The sequence below is a fragment of the Magnolia sinica genome, chromosome 19 (genome assembly GCF_029962835.1).
Source record: "Magnolia sinica isolate HGM2019 chromosome 19, MsV1, whole genome shotgun sequence".
NCBI classification, from domain to species: Eukaryota; Viridiplantae; Streptophyta; class Magnoliopsida; order Magnoliales; family Magnoliaceae; genus Magnolia; species Magnolia sinica.
Window position 1 is genome coordinate 65298800 of NC_080591.1, and position 16812 is coordinate 65315611.

The 16812-nt window shown below is 39.8% G+C and overlaps 1 long non-coding RNA gene across 1 annotated transcript; it reads right to left on the reverse strand.

Annotated features, from left to right (window-relative positions):
- Positions 1-13960: 13960 nt before the first annotated feature.
- Positions 13961-14475, reverse strand: LOC131234720 (uncharacterized). Its single transcript, XR_009165758.1, has 3 exons — positions 14444-14475; positions 14160-14254; positions 13961-14049 (listed from the first exon to the last, which is right to left on the reverse strand). It is a non-coding gene; the product is annotated as an uncharacterized LOC131234720 (long non-coding RNA).
- Between the last annotated feature and the right edge of the window lie 2337 nt (positions 14476-16812).

Here is a 16812-nt window from a genome sequence, read left to right on the forward strand (position 1 = left end):
CCTCTTTAATTTGGAGAAATCTCTCGTCTTTCTCATTTTCACTTTTCTCTCCAACAAGTCGAGCTACCACTAGTCGAACCTGAGTGTTCGATTCAACCAGGTTAGAGCATTTTGCTTGTCTTTCTTATAGATTCATGACTTATTTTCTTCAATTTCTTCATTGGAGTAGTTGATTTCAAGTTTGCCTTGACCTTTTTGGGGTTTTCTTCTCCATTTGCTGATCTAGAAAAATCCATCTCTACTTCTTTGAGATTTCTTGTTTTTATTCAAAAATCTGGACTCTAGAGGGAAAAAGAAAAATACTAGAGGTCCCTCGTCATCCAGATCAACTCCTATTACAAGACGCCATCTTCGGTCTCCCGAAGATGATCCATCTTATGTGCGTGATTTGCGTCTGCGTAATGTCATTATGGAAAAAGCCGTTGATTTAGATCACATCGCTCGTTTCGGTCTCCTTCCTCTTCTCCAATTTGTAGGTTGGGATAACATCCTATGTTGGGGCGGGGAGGCATACCAATCCATTACACAAAGCATGTTTGCATGCATATCTGAATTTTCTACTAAACAATTAACTTTCTCTATTGCTACTAGAGAAGGGCCTTTTCCTGTTGATCATCATTTTATTTCAGGCCTTATTGATATACTTGTTAATGATGATGGTATTCCACCTAGCACTCTAGCTGAGAAAGTTTCTGAATCTGAAAAACGTATTTATACTAGAGCACTTTGTAACATGGATGCTCAATGGACTCAGAACAGGAATGCCCTAGCAACCAAATATTTGTTACCCAGATATAAAGTTTTGCATCATATCTTTACTTCTAATCTGTATCCTTATTCTGGTAACAAAACAGAACTGATTGTATTCATGGTTCGTATCTTGTATTCTATCATCAATGGTGCAAATGTTTGTCTGCCCTCTTTAATATGTCATTTCATCATTTAGTTTCATATCCATCGAGGTCATAGTGATCTTCCCTTTGCTTAATGACTATGTTAGCTACTCACATGCTAGTCACTGTGCCTGTTGGAGAGGCTCCTATCCAACACCTCATTTTCAACAACTCCAACTTAAACAAAATGAAGTTGCGATTGGCTGAGGGCCAAGTAGATGTTGGAGAAGGTGGAGCAGCAGGTGTGAATGAAGAAGAGGGTGATAATCTTCCTCCAGACGATGTTAATATGGATGATATATTTGATAAAATAGAATCTGATTCTGGAAATGATCCTAACTTTGTGCCGTTTGGCTTTGATAAGAGATTGCGTTCTCTTGAGGAAAAGGTAGCTGAAATACATGTAACCCAAACTTCTCAATTTGCTTATATGCGCAAGTATATGCGGCGCGTTACTAAGGGTTTGCACAAAATTGATCCATCTATTCCTGCTCCTTCTTCAGGATCTGACTGAATGTTTTTATTTGCTGGTCTGTAATAACTCATATACTATTTTGCTTTATCTCAGTTTGTATGACTGTTTTTATTTGTCTTTGGACCTGACTGGTTTTTGATATTTGGATGTATGGACTTTATTTCATCTCTTGCTTACTTTGCTCTCCTAATTATCATTATTATCCTTGTGTTCTTCCTTTGTCATTTTGTGACAAAAAGGGGGAGAAGACTTTTTGAAGCTAATTGGTTATGAATTAAGTAGTATTTTTTTTTTGAATATCTATGTGTGCTACTCAGGGGGAGTACTAAGTATAGAGGAGTATAGAGGAGACTTGCCTCTAAATGAATGTGTGTGCTAGTTTATGATAACTGGTGCATGATTCTTTGTTGAACATGTTGTGCTTCTCTTATTCTCTTTGAGAGTGTTTTGTCACAAATTTGACAAAGGGGGAGATTGTAAGTGCTATGGTCTCATGCTCCTTTGGTTGTCAAATTTTGTTGTGCCAAAACTCTATTTGTGTCTTGTGTTTGTATGTTGTTATATATGTTCCAGACACTGCTTCACAAGTGCTTCAAGTTAAGTACAATGATCGACTTCAAGCCAAGTCAAGCCATGTACTGTAAACATCAATGTTCAGAGCTACATCAATAAAGAGTACAAGACTCAAGTACATTTCAAGACTCAAGAGCAACTCAAGTTGAAGTTTGATGTCAAGCTTTCGAAGATCTCAAGATCAAGCTACATCAAGTAGAGATCTCAAGCTTTGTAAAGTTCAAAGGTCAACAATCATTTGATAGAATGGAGTTTCAATGTCCATACTTCATGTCCCAGGTATGATTGACCTTAGATTGACCTTAGGGTAGGTCATTTCGGATACATAATTCAAACTGTATGTTTATATATGAATTTGGTCTGTTCTAAGACTAGTCCTGGACCTTGTTCGACTAGTCCTAGCACTGGTTCGACCAGTCCAAGAAATTCCACGACCAGTCCTAAGTTGTTGAAGATTTTCAGAATTTTTTGGTTAGCCCACGACCAGTCCTAGAGGTCCTTTGACTGGTCATAGGTGTGTTCACGACTCAAACTTCGACCAGTCGTGGCTCCTCGACTCCAACTACACCGACCTAGTCATGCGTTCTACGACCAATCCTGGGTCATCTACGACCGGTCGTAGGTGGTCCACGACCAGTCGTAGACACCCCATGATCAATCATAGAACGGTTTTCAAAAATCGCGCTTAAAAATTCAAAATGCCGTTGAAGCTACGACCGGTCGAAGTTTACCTAAGACCAGTCGTAGACGTGATTTCTGCTTCTATAAATTGAGCACGAATCTCAAAATTTCAGAACTCAATTTAAAGAAATTCAAGGCTCCACTCTGAGATAAGTTAGTGTTCATTTTAAGATACTTTGTGCATAATTAATATTTCCTTTTGTGAGCTTATTTTTATTTGATTTTGATCTACATTCCAATCTGATTTGAAAATGAAAAATTCTGTAATTCCTTCTTCTTGGAATCAAAATCAAATTGAGCTAGCCCATTTGATTTAATTTAAAATCAATTAGAACTTAGAACCATTTTAAGTGAGTATTGGACATTAAACGTTGATTCGAACTTCTACTCCGATTGGTTCTTCCGAGCTGCTATGAAAGGAGAAATCCAGGTATTTTACATTTATGTAAAATTTCTATTCTTTTGGTTTTTGTTTGAGATTCGGCAGAAAAATCTCATTGTGTGGTTATCTGAGGAGAGCTAGAAAACTCAGAAAGTGTGGGTTTTTGGACTATGTAAGCCCAAGTTAAAAAGACACAATTGTGAAGGCTTTAGGTGAACCTGTGAAACTTATTTTGTTAGTGAACGTTAATATCCCCTATGTGAGGATATTAGGAGTGGAGTAGTATTCTGTGTGGCTGTTGTGAAATAGTTGGTGTACACACAGGCGAACCACTATAATTCTTTGTCTTATAGTTTGAATGCTTGCTTAAGTTTTTTATCTTTTATCATTCAAGTTTGTGGGATGTATGTATGGATGTGATGTTGTAAAATTTATATTTCAAGTAAGTGTGTAGAATGTTGTAATAATTTAGATTTAAATTCCTGCAATTTATTTCAATTCATTGCTCTTTATTTATTTCTTGTCTATTTGATTTCTTGATACAAAGAACGTTCTAGAAATAAGGCTGTCCTGTCATAAACCCTTGGTTTTTATGGTGTAAGGTTGTCCTTAGAACTGAATTCGTATCAACCTTTCAATACTTGTTTATTTAAGTTGATTTTATTTCAGCATTGTAAATTGATTTATTTTATTTGGCTATCTCTTTATTTTATTTCGCTGTTATAATTATAATTTGGCATAGTCCTATTCACCCCCCCTCTCTAGGATGTATAGTTAGGCCGTTTCAGCCTCTTCATCATTGCAGCTGAGGCACTCAGTAGAGGTTTCCATAGGCTGATTGTAGATGGGCAACGTAGTCCTTTCAAGATGAAACAGGGGTGCCTCCAACTCTTCCATCTCCTGTATGCAGATGATAGGGTCTTGTTCACCAATGGGTCTAGGCGTTCGCTCATAGTTGTGCGTGATTTTTTGCAGAAATATAAGGTTGTGTCTAGCCAGTGCGTCAACATGTGGAAGAGTGCTTTTTACTGTTCCGCTAATCTCCTTGCAGGTAGGATCAGGAGCATTGAGAGAATTCTTGGCTTTGGGAAAGCCCCTAGAGGCCTTACATATCTGGGCATTCCCATAGTTCAAGGGAGAATGACCAGCACAGAGTTCAGTCACTTAACGACCAAGATTCTGGCCAGGGTTCAAGGTTGGAATGGGCGCATCCTCTCGCAAGCAGGCCGGCTAACGCTAATCTCTTCAGTCCTTTGTAGTGTCCCGGTCCACATGATGTCAGCGATGGTGGTTCCTTCCAAAACTTTGCAGCAAATTGAAAGGGCCATTGCTAATTTCTTGTGGGGTTGGAGAGATGGCAAAAACAACGTGCACTGGAGAAGTTGGGACTTAACTTCTGCCTCGAAAGCTGAAGGTGGGATGGGAATCAAAAGCTAAAAGACGTTATGAAGGCGTTTCACCTCAAGATGGCATGGAGGGCTAGAAACACCTGCAACAGAAATTTGTAGGATGTTCATGCAGTCTAAATACAGGTGTGTTGACTCGAACCTGCTCACGTTCAGATCCGGCGCTGGTTGCTCACCATTTTGGAATAAGCTTGTTAATCTCATGCCCATTCTGGATAGGCACGGGCAGTGGGATATTGGTCGAGGTAGCTGTAATATGTGGCGCTGTAACTGGTCGGGTCTAGGGCCTTTGCTTGAGTTCCCGTCCATCAGCATTCCTGCTGATTGCCAGGACCTACAGGTCGCTGATTTCCTGTCTTTCCATGGCCTGAGACAGGACATGCCGCCTGATCTTCCTGCCTTGATTCGGGCGCACATCGTCAACAAATGTTTTTGCACCTCTAACAATGATGATTCTTTTATCTGGCCCAATGGCCCTGATAGTTCTTTTACGGTGAAGTCTGGATGGGAGGTGGTGCGGTCGCAATGCCAAAAGCTGTCTTGGATGAAGTGGGTGTGGCACCTATCTCTCCCACCTAAGATCTTTGCTTTTATATGGAAGGTTCTAATGAATGCGCTCTCAATCGATGGCAATGTCCAGAAAAAAGGGATCTATCTTGCGTCCAAGTGCGAATGCTGCGGCCTGGAGGAAAACAACCCGTCTTCCACAGAATCCATGTCGCATCTGTTCTTGCATGGGTCCCTGGCGAAGAAAATGTGGAATTTAATTGCTGAAAAGTTGGGTGTGACGTTAGCCTCTCATACTTGCATTATGGACCGGCTCCTATGGTGGTGGGTCCTTCCTCATACGCGTCCATGCCCCCTTTTTACCTTTCGTTTGGCACCGGCCTTTATGATGTGGGAGGTTTGGAAGGCCAGAAATAGTTCCAGATTCGATGGTCTTAAGGTCTCCTTTCAAAGGGTATTCCACAGAGCCTCTTAGTAGCTGATGCAAAAAGTTAACTGCCGCAGTCATCCTCAGTCCTTTGACACCAGCCCCACTGCTCCTCTTCCCGGGTGGTCCTTTCCTCCCATGCATCTTGAGGTAGTGAGGTGGCAAATACCACCTATTGGATGGTTTAAGTTTAATGTTGATGGATCCGCCATCGGTAATCTGGGGCCTGCGGGTAGGGGCGACATTTGTAGGGATCATAATGGCAGCATGATATTCGCTTTTCATAAAGGGTACGGAGTAGCCTCCAACAACAGAGCTGAAATCAGGCTCTCTATGACAGTTTAGATTTGTGCATCCAACACAGGCTGTAGAGAGTATATGTTGAATCGGATTCCAGATGGGTGGTTGATTGCATTAGTGGGAAATCAACAGTAACGTGGAAATGGAAATATTGGATCTTGAGAATCAAGAAGTTGATGTCTAAAGGGTCCTTTTCCCTTGCCCTCATTCATAGAGAGGCCAACGGCCCGGCGGATGGTTTGGCTAAGCAAAGTAGCACGTCATAAGAGTTCAAGACCCTCTCAGCTCCCTCTGATCTCCCCCCCTCTTGCTAGAGGTTCCTTTGTTTTGGACAGAATGGGGCTGAGTGCTATTAGGAAGAAAAAGATAGGAGTTGTATAGGATATGATAGGCGGGTCAGCCTTCTTGTTGTTAGGCTTCACCTGAATGATCTTTGTTTATTTTCTCAATCAATGAAATTCTCCTTCTCCAAAAAAAAAAAAAACTACCGGATGGGTTAAATGTTATGCATACGAATGATTGTGCACCGCAATTTATCTAACCGAAAGCCAACGTCTCATGTGAATGGGTTCAGTGGTTCTTCACTCTAATGAGCATTCCAAGGTCTTCTACAAGAAGATCATTATCTCAAGCCCTCTCTAGAGTTTAAACACTACTTCTCTTGGCAAACCTAAGTATCTATCAAGCTTTAAAGTGTCTATTAAGTAGAATTCCCTAGGCTTTACAACTTTCTATTAGTCGTAGGAGATTCTATCCAATCTCCCATCACCTTGGTCACCACATTGGAGCATCACATGCAAGTTGTTTGATCTTGGAGCTAAAGAATTGGTAAAGCATTGGCATTATGATCGAGGTAGCTAATTAAAGCATGACAAAGCATTGATCAAACAACCTGAGAAGGCGCTATAAGAGGGGCTCAATCCGACAAGTAAGTTCTCAAGTGTAAGAGTACATATATACTCACTCCTTTCATAAGATTGAGTGTAAGAGTTTGAATTGCCAAAATCAACTAGGTTCTTCTGTAGGGCCTAAATCAAAGTCCTTATGTATGCCACTAGACATGGGTAGCGTACGTGTTAGTCTCCGTGGGAGCCTCCGATGGGCGTAAATGTAGGTCCTTGGATTAGGACCGATGTTTTTGGTTATCTTATAGAAAACTAACTAAAGTCTTTTATGGGAGCCTCCTACGGGATTGTATGTTAGTAGGTTCTTATGTAAGACCGAGGTTCATGGCGAGCCTATAGAAAACTACGAAAAGTCTCTTGTGGGAGCTGATCATTGTATAAGATTGTAAAAGTTAGAGGTGAACCTGAATTAAAACATCCGATATTGAAATCCAGTACACTCATGGGTTGAGTGCGTCCGTCAGGAATGGAGTAGGGAAATCGAAGGATGAAGATAAAGCATGTATTATGTTGAATTATCTTCCAGAATCGTATGAGTCATTCAAAGACACTTGTACACTGGTAAGATGACCATTAACATTGAGACCATTATCTCAGCTCTTCAGTCGAAGGCGATGAAAAAGAAAAGTGGTGATGTATGTGCTTCTACAAATGCACTAGTTACAAGGGGAAAAAATTCTGAGTAAGATAGAGGATCTTCACAATCAAGATCCAAATCTAAGGGCAAGGGCAAGGGTAAGTTAAAGTGCTGGAATTGTCAGAATCCTAATTCAAGAAAGGGGAAATCGGAGGGTTCTTACAAAGAGGCAAATTCTACGGAATCAGTGAGGAGGTGAGTGGTAGTGATGTGTTGATCGCATCAAAATCTGAATATTTCAACGATGAATGGATTTTGGATATAGGGGCTTCGTATCACAAGACCCCTCATAGGAGTTGGTTCACCAACTACAGTGAGTGTGATGATGGCCGAGTGTTTATGGGCATTGACAATGTCTGTAATGTGGTTGGTGTTGGATCAGTGCACATCAAGATATTTGATGGCATGGAGCGTATCTTGACCGATGTGAGACATGTTCCTGAGTTAAGGAAGAGTCCGATATCTTTGGGTGTACTCGTGGCACTTGGGTGCAAATTCACCAGGTTCGATCATGTCCTTACGGTTTCAAAGGGGGCACTTGTAGTCATGAAAGAACAGAGGAATGGTATCCTTTATAGGTTAATCAGGAACACTTCATCAGGTGGAGCTGCAACATTTATAGTGGACTCCACGTCTACACATATGTGGCATGCACACCTAAGCCACATGAGCGAGCGGGGCATGAAGTTATTTTCTAATTGTTGTTTGATCCCAGCTTTTTAAAGCATTGATTTTAGTATATGTGAGCATTTTATATATAGTAAATAGTCAAGGCTATCTTTTAAGTTTGAAAAATATGTTTGTAAGGTTGTTATGGATTATGTGCATTCTGATGTATGGGGGTTGTCGTGTGTAGTTTCTGGTGGAGGTCTCCACTGTTCATTACGTTCATTAACGACTATTCTAGAAAGGTGTGAGTTTATTTTCTGAAAAATAAATCCTAAATTTTCACAAACTTCAAACTATAGAAGCGCGATGGTGGAAAAATAGTTAAGTTAAAAGTATTGAGGACATATAATGGTGGAGAATTCACTTCTGGAGAATTCATCATTTTTGTAAAGATGAAGGGATCATAAGGCATAATACAGTGCGCCACACACTCGAGCAGAATGGTGGGGCTAAGCGAATGAATCGGACTCTCTTGGAGAGGGGCCGATGCATGATAAGTAATGTTAGATTGGGTAAGGAAATGTGGACTAAGCCGTTAACATGGATTTCTACTTAGTGAATCGATGGCATTATGCGGCTATTAATTGTAAAATTCTAGATGAAGTATAGAGTGGTCAGGAAGTAGACTACTTAGGGATATGAGTATTTGGTTGCGATGCTTACTCTCACATTCCATTAGTTGAAAGAGATAAGCTAGACCAAAGGGCCAAAAAGTACATCTTTGTTGATTATGTTAACAGTGTGAAGGGATACAAGGTATATAATCAGATTACACAGAAAATTATCCTTAGTCGTGACATCATATTCGAAGAGGGATCCTTGTTCTGTAAGGATTAGCACAAGAAGGCGAAAATGCAGGTTATGGATACTCAGATAGAGATGAGACACGAGATGACACTGAGACGCAGATAGAGGTACATGAGCAAGTAAAGCATTCACCTATGAGAAGGAATCTACTAAGGGATCGCAGGTTGTGGGCGAGATACGGGGATGAATGTTGCATTTGCCCCTTATTACAGATGAGGAGAATCTGTCTACTTTTCAGGATGCTCTTAACGACGAAGATACCGAAAAGTAGAAAGTGGTGATGCATAATGAGATGGACTCTTTATACAAGAATGAGACACGGGAGCTGGTAGAGCTTCCCGTCGGTTGTAAAGTGATCGAGTGTAAGTGAATTTTTAAGAAGAAATAGGATAGGTATAAGTAAAGGTTGGTAGAGAAGGGATATGCTCAGAGGGAAGGTGTCAACCTCACTGAGATATCCGCACTGGTTGTGAAGCAAGTATCTATCAGATTCGTGTTCGCATTGGTTGCCCAATACAATCTTGAGCTGGAGCAGATGGATGTGAAGACTGCCTTCCTACTTAGGAAATTGGAAGAGCATATCTACATGAAGCAACCATAAGGCTTCGAAATAAAAAGATCAGAGAATAAGGTTTCCATGTTGAAGAGGTCGTTGTACGACCTGAAACAGTCACCTAGCAGTGGTATAAAAAGTTTGATTCTTTTATAGTGAATCAGAGGCTTACCAAGATTGAATATGATCATTGTGCCTATTACAAGACATTGAGTGATGAGAAGTTCATTATCCCGGTATTGTATGTCAATGACATGCTTATTGCTAATTATAGCATGTCTAAGATCGACATATTAAAGGGCTAACTCACAGAGACATTTGAGATGAAAGATCTATGGGCTACAAAGAGAGTTCTCAGCATTGACATACTCGGAGACACGAAGAGGAGCTGTTATGGTTATCTCACTCTGAATACATTAAGAATGTATTGGTGAAGTTTGGGATGGACAAGGCAAAGCCGGTTAGTGTTCCCCACACAGTTTATTTTCGGTTTTCTTCTGAACAGTGTCCTGAAACTGATGGTAAAAAGAAGGTTATGTCTTGTGTGCCTTATTCAAGTGCGGTTGACAGCTTGATGTAAGTCATGATTTATACGAGACCAAATATTTCGATATATTAGAAGTGTGCAAGACTACGTCTTAACGCTGATAAAGATAAAGTGAAGATGGAGTGTGCATGAGAAGCGATGATTGTTGAGCTATGATGGAGAAGTAGTGATGAAAGATCGAATATGGCATGTTGCAACATGAAGAAGGTTATGTCTCGTGTGCCTTGTTCAAGTGTGGTTGGCAACTTGATGCATGCCATGGTTTGTACGATACCAAATATTTCACATGCAATGAGTGTTGTTATCAGATACATGTCTTGCTCCAATAAGTAACATTAAGAGGTAGTGAAATGGCTACTTCGATATATTAAAAGTACGCAAGAATACGTCTTGACACTAACAAAGATAGAGTGAAAATGGAGTGTGCATGAAAAGCAATGATTGTTGAGCTATGATGGAAAGGAAGTACAGATGGAGGATCGAACATGACGTGTTTCGACATGAAGATTAGAGTCATGGTAGAAATTGTTGAAAATTTAATACCTCAAATCTATCTTGAAACTAGGGCCATCAAAATATTTGGTTTTTTTTTTTTTCCAAAACTCTCTGGATTGTTTTTGGAGTTTTCGACACGTTAAGAGGTCAACTTAACCGATCGATGCGTCTCGACTAGTCAAATTGACAGGTTAACGTATTGCACAATTTTGCATGTTTTTATGCGATTTATTTCTATTTCCATTTTACCTTTAATAGATGGGTGTAACCGGGATTAGGGTGTAGGCTAGATATGCTCAAGGGTTTGAAAGGATTTTGGAGAAAGAAAATGCTAGGATTTTTTTCTTTGGGCTTTGATTGGTGAGGTTCTATCTCTTACAACTTTATTATTCATAGTGCATCATCTTTGTGCTGTGGTTTTTTCCTGCATGGATTTCTCTACCAAAATTCGAAGTATTCTTTGTTAGATTTGTTTATGCTATTATAATTACTTTATTTGATTCGGCTTAGTGTGCTTCCGCGAGTCCTAACATAAGCCTTCGTTCAAAAATGCAGGTTGAGTTTGGACAGATGGCCCAGCCCTAGCGCCTGTTGACATCCTACGAATGGGACATGGATTGCATGCAGCCGCCAGCTGTTGGGGCTTCTGTAGCCCTGAGTCTGTGGGCCCACCATGATGTCTATGTTATATTCACTTGGTTCATCGGTTTCACCAGCTAATTTCAAGAGACGAGCCCAAAAATAGGCAGAACCAAGCTCAAGGTAAACAGTGGGATTGACCGGTTACCATTAAAACCTTCTTTGGGGCCACGAAAGTTTTGGATCAAGCTGATACCCGTACAAGTAAAATGATCACATGCAAGCTAATTACCATGACTTGCAAATTGCTGAACCCTACCATCTTTCCTGCAAACAAGCCACTCCTGTACGAAGAAACCAGCACCATCAAAACAGTAATCCCAACCATGATGATCGCCCTTTCCTAAAATCAGTCTGATCGCTTCCCTAGGTGGACCACACAAGTATACCAGAGTCAGACCATCAGTTGTGCATCCATTCCAATGGTGTCGCCCGACGGATTAACCAAGTGGCCTGATTTGTCCCAAGTGATTCATGGTGGGTCCCACCTCTCTAAACTTTTAAACCAAGGTCGTATAGCTCAACGGCCCATACCTCTTGGATTTTGATGGATGGGGCATATGATCAATGGAAAATCATCCAACAATGACACAGGTGGGGCGCACACAGCAGTAAATGGAGTAGGCGAATTGCATGTACCCCTGGCCAATTAAGTTCTTGTGGTTGGATGATGCATCCAACGGCCAGGATCACTCAACAATAATCTCCAATCATACAAATTCAAAGGTGAGGATATTATACATGTGGTCGAAAGTTATTGGCTGTTCTCGCTCTGCATGATGATACAGGAAAGAAACAGAAGGCAATCTACTATTTTGCTAAAATATCATTGTTGATTGATTAACGTTATAGTGGGTAATTGTATGGTAACCTTTCCATGCACCTTAGTTGAATTTAGACTTATTGACATCGACATCGCCATCTGGACCATCCAATAGGTTTCAGTCCCGTCATGGCAAGCTGAATTAATAAATTTTAAGATCAAATTACTCAAAACCGTCCATTTTGTGCCACACAAAAAAAAAAAAAAAAAAAAGGAAATGCAGCAACGGCACAAAATGAATAGAGAAATGGACAAAATCTAATCATCTAACATCTTCCAATCATGTTAACGTTTGTTCAATGATTCATCCAACTTGTCTTCCATCAATCGGATTGATCACTCAAAAATAATATCCAACCGTACAAACTCATAGGGTATACATATCCTCCCGGTGGAGGATCATATGGATCCCCTTCTCAAAGGACTAAGAGGGGGTTTGATTTTCTATTCCCCGTATAAATATATATGAGTAATGACCATATATTAGCAGGTAATGATTATATTATACATATCCTCTGGTTTCTAGGCCAGACCAAAATCGTCATTTAGGAACGGTTTTAAACCGTTCCTAAACCCCCTTAAGCACTCTAAAATACGTCTATAAAAGAGACGTTGCAAAACGGTCCAAAACCGTATGAAGCATCGTTTCAAAATTTAAGAACGAAATTTTAGGAACGGTTTTAAACCGTTCCTAAGGTTTTAACTTTTTATAAATGAGATTTTAGTAAAGGTTTTAAACCCTTCTTAATGTTGCCAACGGCCAATTATCAAATTTTAGGAATGGCTCTTAATGCTGCCAAATGTTATTTTAGGAACTGCTAAATGTTATTTTAGGAATGGTATTTTTCATTATTTTGGAACGGCTAATAAATGCTGTACATTTGTTTTTATATTTAAAACCAAAAGAATATTAGGTACAATTAAAAATTAATATTAAACAAATATGGTACAACTTTATAATAAAAATTATATATATTTACAACAATAAGTTTACAATTGCATGAATACATTAAAAATAAATAAAAAATCCTCCATTATGTGCTCCACTCCTAGAGAAAACACAAGGTCCTTTGTGGTTGCACCATGACTTGCAATGACACTTCAGCAGAGAAACTTGTCTTTGTATTGCATATCAGGCAAAGCTTCTTTTTGGACTTGCATTATAACTATTAAAATCAAAACAAAGACCATAAGCAATTTGATTAGCCAAAAAACAATATAAAGATTCAAAAACTAAACACACAAGAGTGACTATTCAACAACTAAAACTAGAGGATCACCTGTAATGTTGCATATCGTCCTAGGCAAAACAATGCCTATGTTAGGATGCACACCGTACATGTTTCTTTCGATTGGTTGTTTTAACCTGAAAAAAAAGATGAGATAGTAAATAGTATGCATAGCCACATTTGAATTACAGAGTAGAAATCTAGGCTCCCAAAAAGACCCCTAAAAAACCATCAAGATTGAACCAGCAGGCCTTCAAATTAAGACAAAATAATCAATAGGTCACAATCAAAACATCAACATCAATTGGATGAACAAGATAGTCCAATAATCATAGTTTCACTAAATTACACATCCACACCAGTACCCACCAAATGAGTGGTTCGGATTCACTGAGTACACAGCCTCATGTTCGTGCTCGGGTGTGATAAACCAAGACAAAGTTCATTGCAATGAACTAGAAAGCTTTAGAGTATATTAAGATTTATACATCTCTCGCAACTACCGACAAAGTGTTATTGGTTTCAACGGCTTAAGAGCTATCAATCATGGTTGCAACGAACATTCATTAGTTGTTACAAGTTAGGATGCAAATGTTGCCAGCTTACCTACCCAAACATTAGATAAACCATGAAGAAAAGGGGAAAAAACATTGCTAGACATTTGGGAAATTGTCCATCCATGACTGGGTCCAACATAGTTGGGCCAGGTTGAGGGTCAACCCCCAACCCGACCCGATTTGAATTCCAACCTAGGTTGCCTAATGTGAACCCAATCTGAATTCCTCTACGCTTAAACCCATGAGACAGTACTATTCCCCACCAGACCTAACCCATCCTGAATTTGCTAAAGCTAATCCCCAACCAGATTTTAAATCATTTTAGAGTTTTCTAACCCTAACCCAAACGAAGAATCCAACAACCCAGCCCCAACTCAACCCTTTGTCATGTTTGGGTTGATCTCAAGTTGTAGCCCTAAAACTCAAAAGAGTCTTTTGACAGGGAGATAGTAGTCAAAACCCCTCACAACATAAAATAGGCAATTACCGCATAACAGAAACACGGTACTTACCGATTGATATTGCAGTTGTGCTCCTCTGATATCTGAACAAATGCAGAGCAATACCATGAATAATTTCAGCATTTACCCATACATTGTAAGGACATAAATAAAGTCACTGTATACAAAAGAGGGGGAGGGAAAGGCTTCTTACACATAGGACAATGAATGCACAAGCTCTTGGAGATCATTAGGGGAGAAGCCAATCTCATCCAGTAAAACATGGTAGTGAGTAGGGCGCGTTGTTCCCTGTTTAAAGGAAAACACGATGCAAGAGTAAGCAATCCACACCCACCTTGATTGATTGTGGACCAATTCTTTCTGCTTGTCTATGGATATGGGCACAATAAAAAGACCAAGTGATGCAATCAATCAAGGGAGGATGGATGGTGACTTCCCACAATTTAACACAAAGGTCAGCTCCATATCAAATCTTACAGTCATTCCTGCATGTGAACACATGTGGAAGTCATGCACTACACCAAAATTGGCGAACTCGAATGCGTACGACTTTGAATCAGAAACGGTTTTAAGCCGTCTCTGATTGGAAACGGTTATGAACCGTGCTCCAATTGGTTGCTACTCTACATCGTTATTTTCACCTTTTTGTTGGTGTGTCCCAATTGAGTGTTGGATCTTCTTAATTTTCTTTTTTTTTTTTTTTTTTATTTTGAAATAGACGAACAGAATGGATTCGATTAAAAACCTCTTAGTGGACCCCACAAGGCCCAAGAGGCACATTGCTCTATTCTGCCGCAACCTACCAAATCATTACCATCCTTTTCTTACGCCAAAATCCCCCAAACCCTCATTTCATATCCGGCCGTCTCCTTCTCCATCTCTCGATCTCCCTCTCCCTCTCCCTCTCCCCCACTCGATCTCCCTCTCCTTCAATTTCTCTCTCCCGATCTCAACCCTCTCTCTCGATCTCCCTAGTACTCTCCCTCCCTCTCTCTCGATCTCCCTCTCCCTCTTCCGATCTTGATTTCCCTCTCCTCTCTCTCTCTCTCTCTCTCTCTCTCTCTCGATCTCCCTCTCACTCTCCCTCCCTCTCTCGATCTCCCTCTCCTGATCTCCCTCTCCCTGCAACATCCCTCTCCCCGCATTTCCTCTCTTATGAAAGATGCAGTCGTGCATTTGAGTTAGCTTATTGCCATGAAGCTCCGTTGCAACATCCAGTCGAATGGGGTTATTTTGTTACAACCGTCCATTTTCCATGAGACATGGATCGCATGATTAGAATCATAAAAGCAAGAACTACATCAGAATCATGATGATCTTTCAAGATGATACCCATATATATTCAAATTTAAGTGGATTGTATGCTTTTATTTATTTATCTTTATACAGTATGTACGTCGAGGAATAGCAGGAATTCAAGGGCCCGTGTATTCAGGGACAGGATGCTTCCACAGAAGAAAAGTTATATATGGGCAGCTTCCAGATTGTAAAGCATCCAAATGTTCAATTTTCAATTCAATGAATGGGAAGATGATTAAAGATATATATATATATATATATATATATATATATATATATATATATATATATATATATATATATTACAATAGATTGGATTTTATCTTAAATCCAGCCGTACATGCCAGCTTGGAGCACATGCATTGAAGCCATCTATTATGTCTGCCCGCAAATGATACTCTGACCCAAAAATCAATATGGTCCTATCATCAATTGGGCCAAAATGTACAAAAAAGAGGGCCATTATAAAGGAAAAAGGTCGATGGTCCACATCCAATTTGAATGTTTACTCCTTTGATGAGCAACAGCCATCTACATGCATGGGTTCACTTGATTGAAGGTTCTCATTTGGTAGCATTGTGCTAATGTTTTTTGTTTTTTTTTTTTTTTTTGAAATTTCCTCTCATTTAGGTAAATTACATGAAAATGCATTGGATAAACAGAAACAGGTTACAAACAGGGTGTTGTACCACATTTACTGCCAAAAGCCACTTGCGTAGGAAATCGATACTACAAAAAAGATAGGCCCCAACATGAAGATCGCCTACCTTGGAAATCAGGCTGATCCTCTCATTAGGTGGGTCATCCCTGTATGTTAAGTTAGTCCAGTTATCCATTGATGTCAATTGTGCGTCTTTAGATTTGTTTCAGACATGCCAGAGTAAGTTCTCTTTCACTCTCATGAATTATTTTTGTCCGCTATCTTTTTTTCCTTCTCAACCGGCAAGTCTTGTATCGAATTTCCTTCATTCTCGTTTATTGCAGCAAAAGTGTTACAATACAGTTTGCATGAAGAACAGATGTAATGCCTCGAGTTCCTCTTGAAACAAGGCACCATCCCTCTGCCATTGATTTACTGCTTATCAAACGCCTTGCCGTAGAGACTTCAAAACAGACCCTTCTGTAGATTCTCCAGCATAAATTTGTGAACATAGGCAAATCCTATGCAGAGCGTTTAATAGGCATGTATTCACCTCTGCAACCCCTCTTTCACTTGAGTCATTTGAATGGAACTCACTCTGCAGGAGTCATTTGGATTATGCAATATATGCTGATTTTTATGAAACAACAGGTCTGCATTCAATTTATTTTAGAAAGACCCATATGATGCTTTGTGGAAGTTGCAACTCTTCTAGTATCGCCCATTGCTATAATGACCAAATTTCATACGTTGGTGGATTACATGATTTTACAATGTAATGAAATGCACTCATCTCATGTATCCATTGACATTATTTATACAACAGAACGTTCTATGTTATCCAATCTTGGGAACAAAAATGATACTACTATACTCTGTCTGAGCATTTTGTATCATGGAACCATGG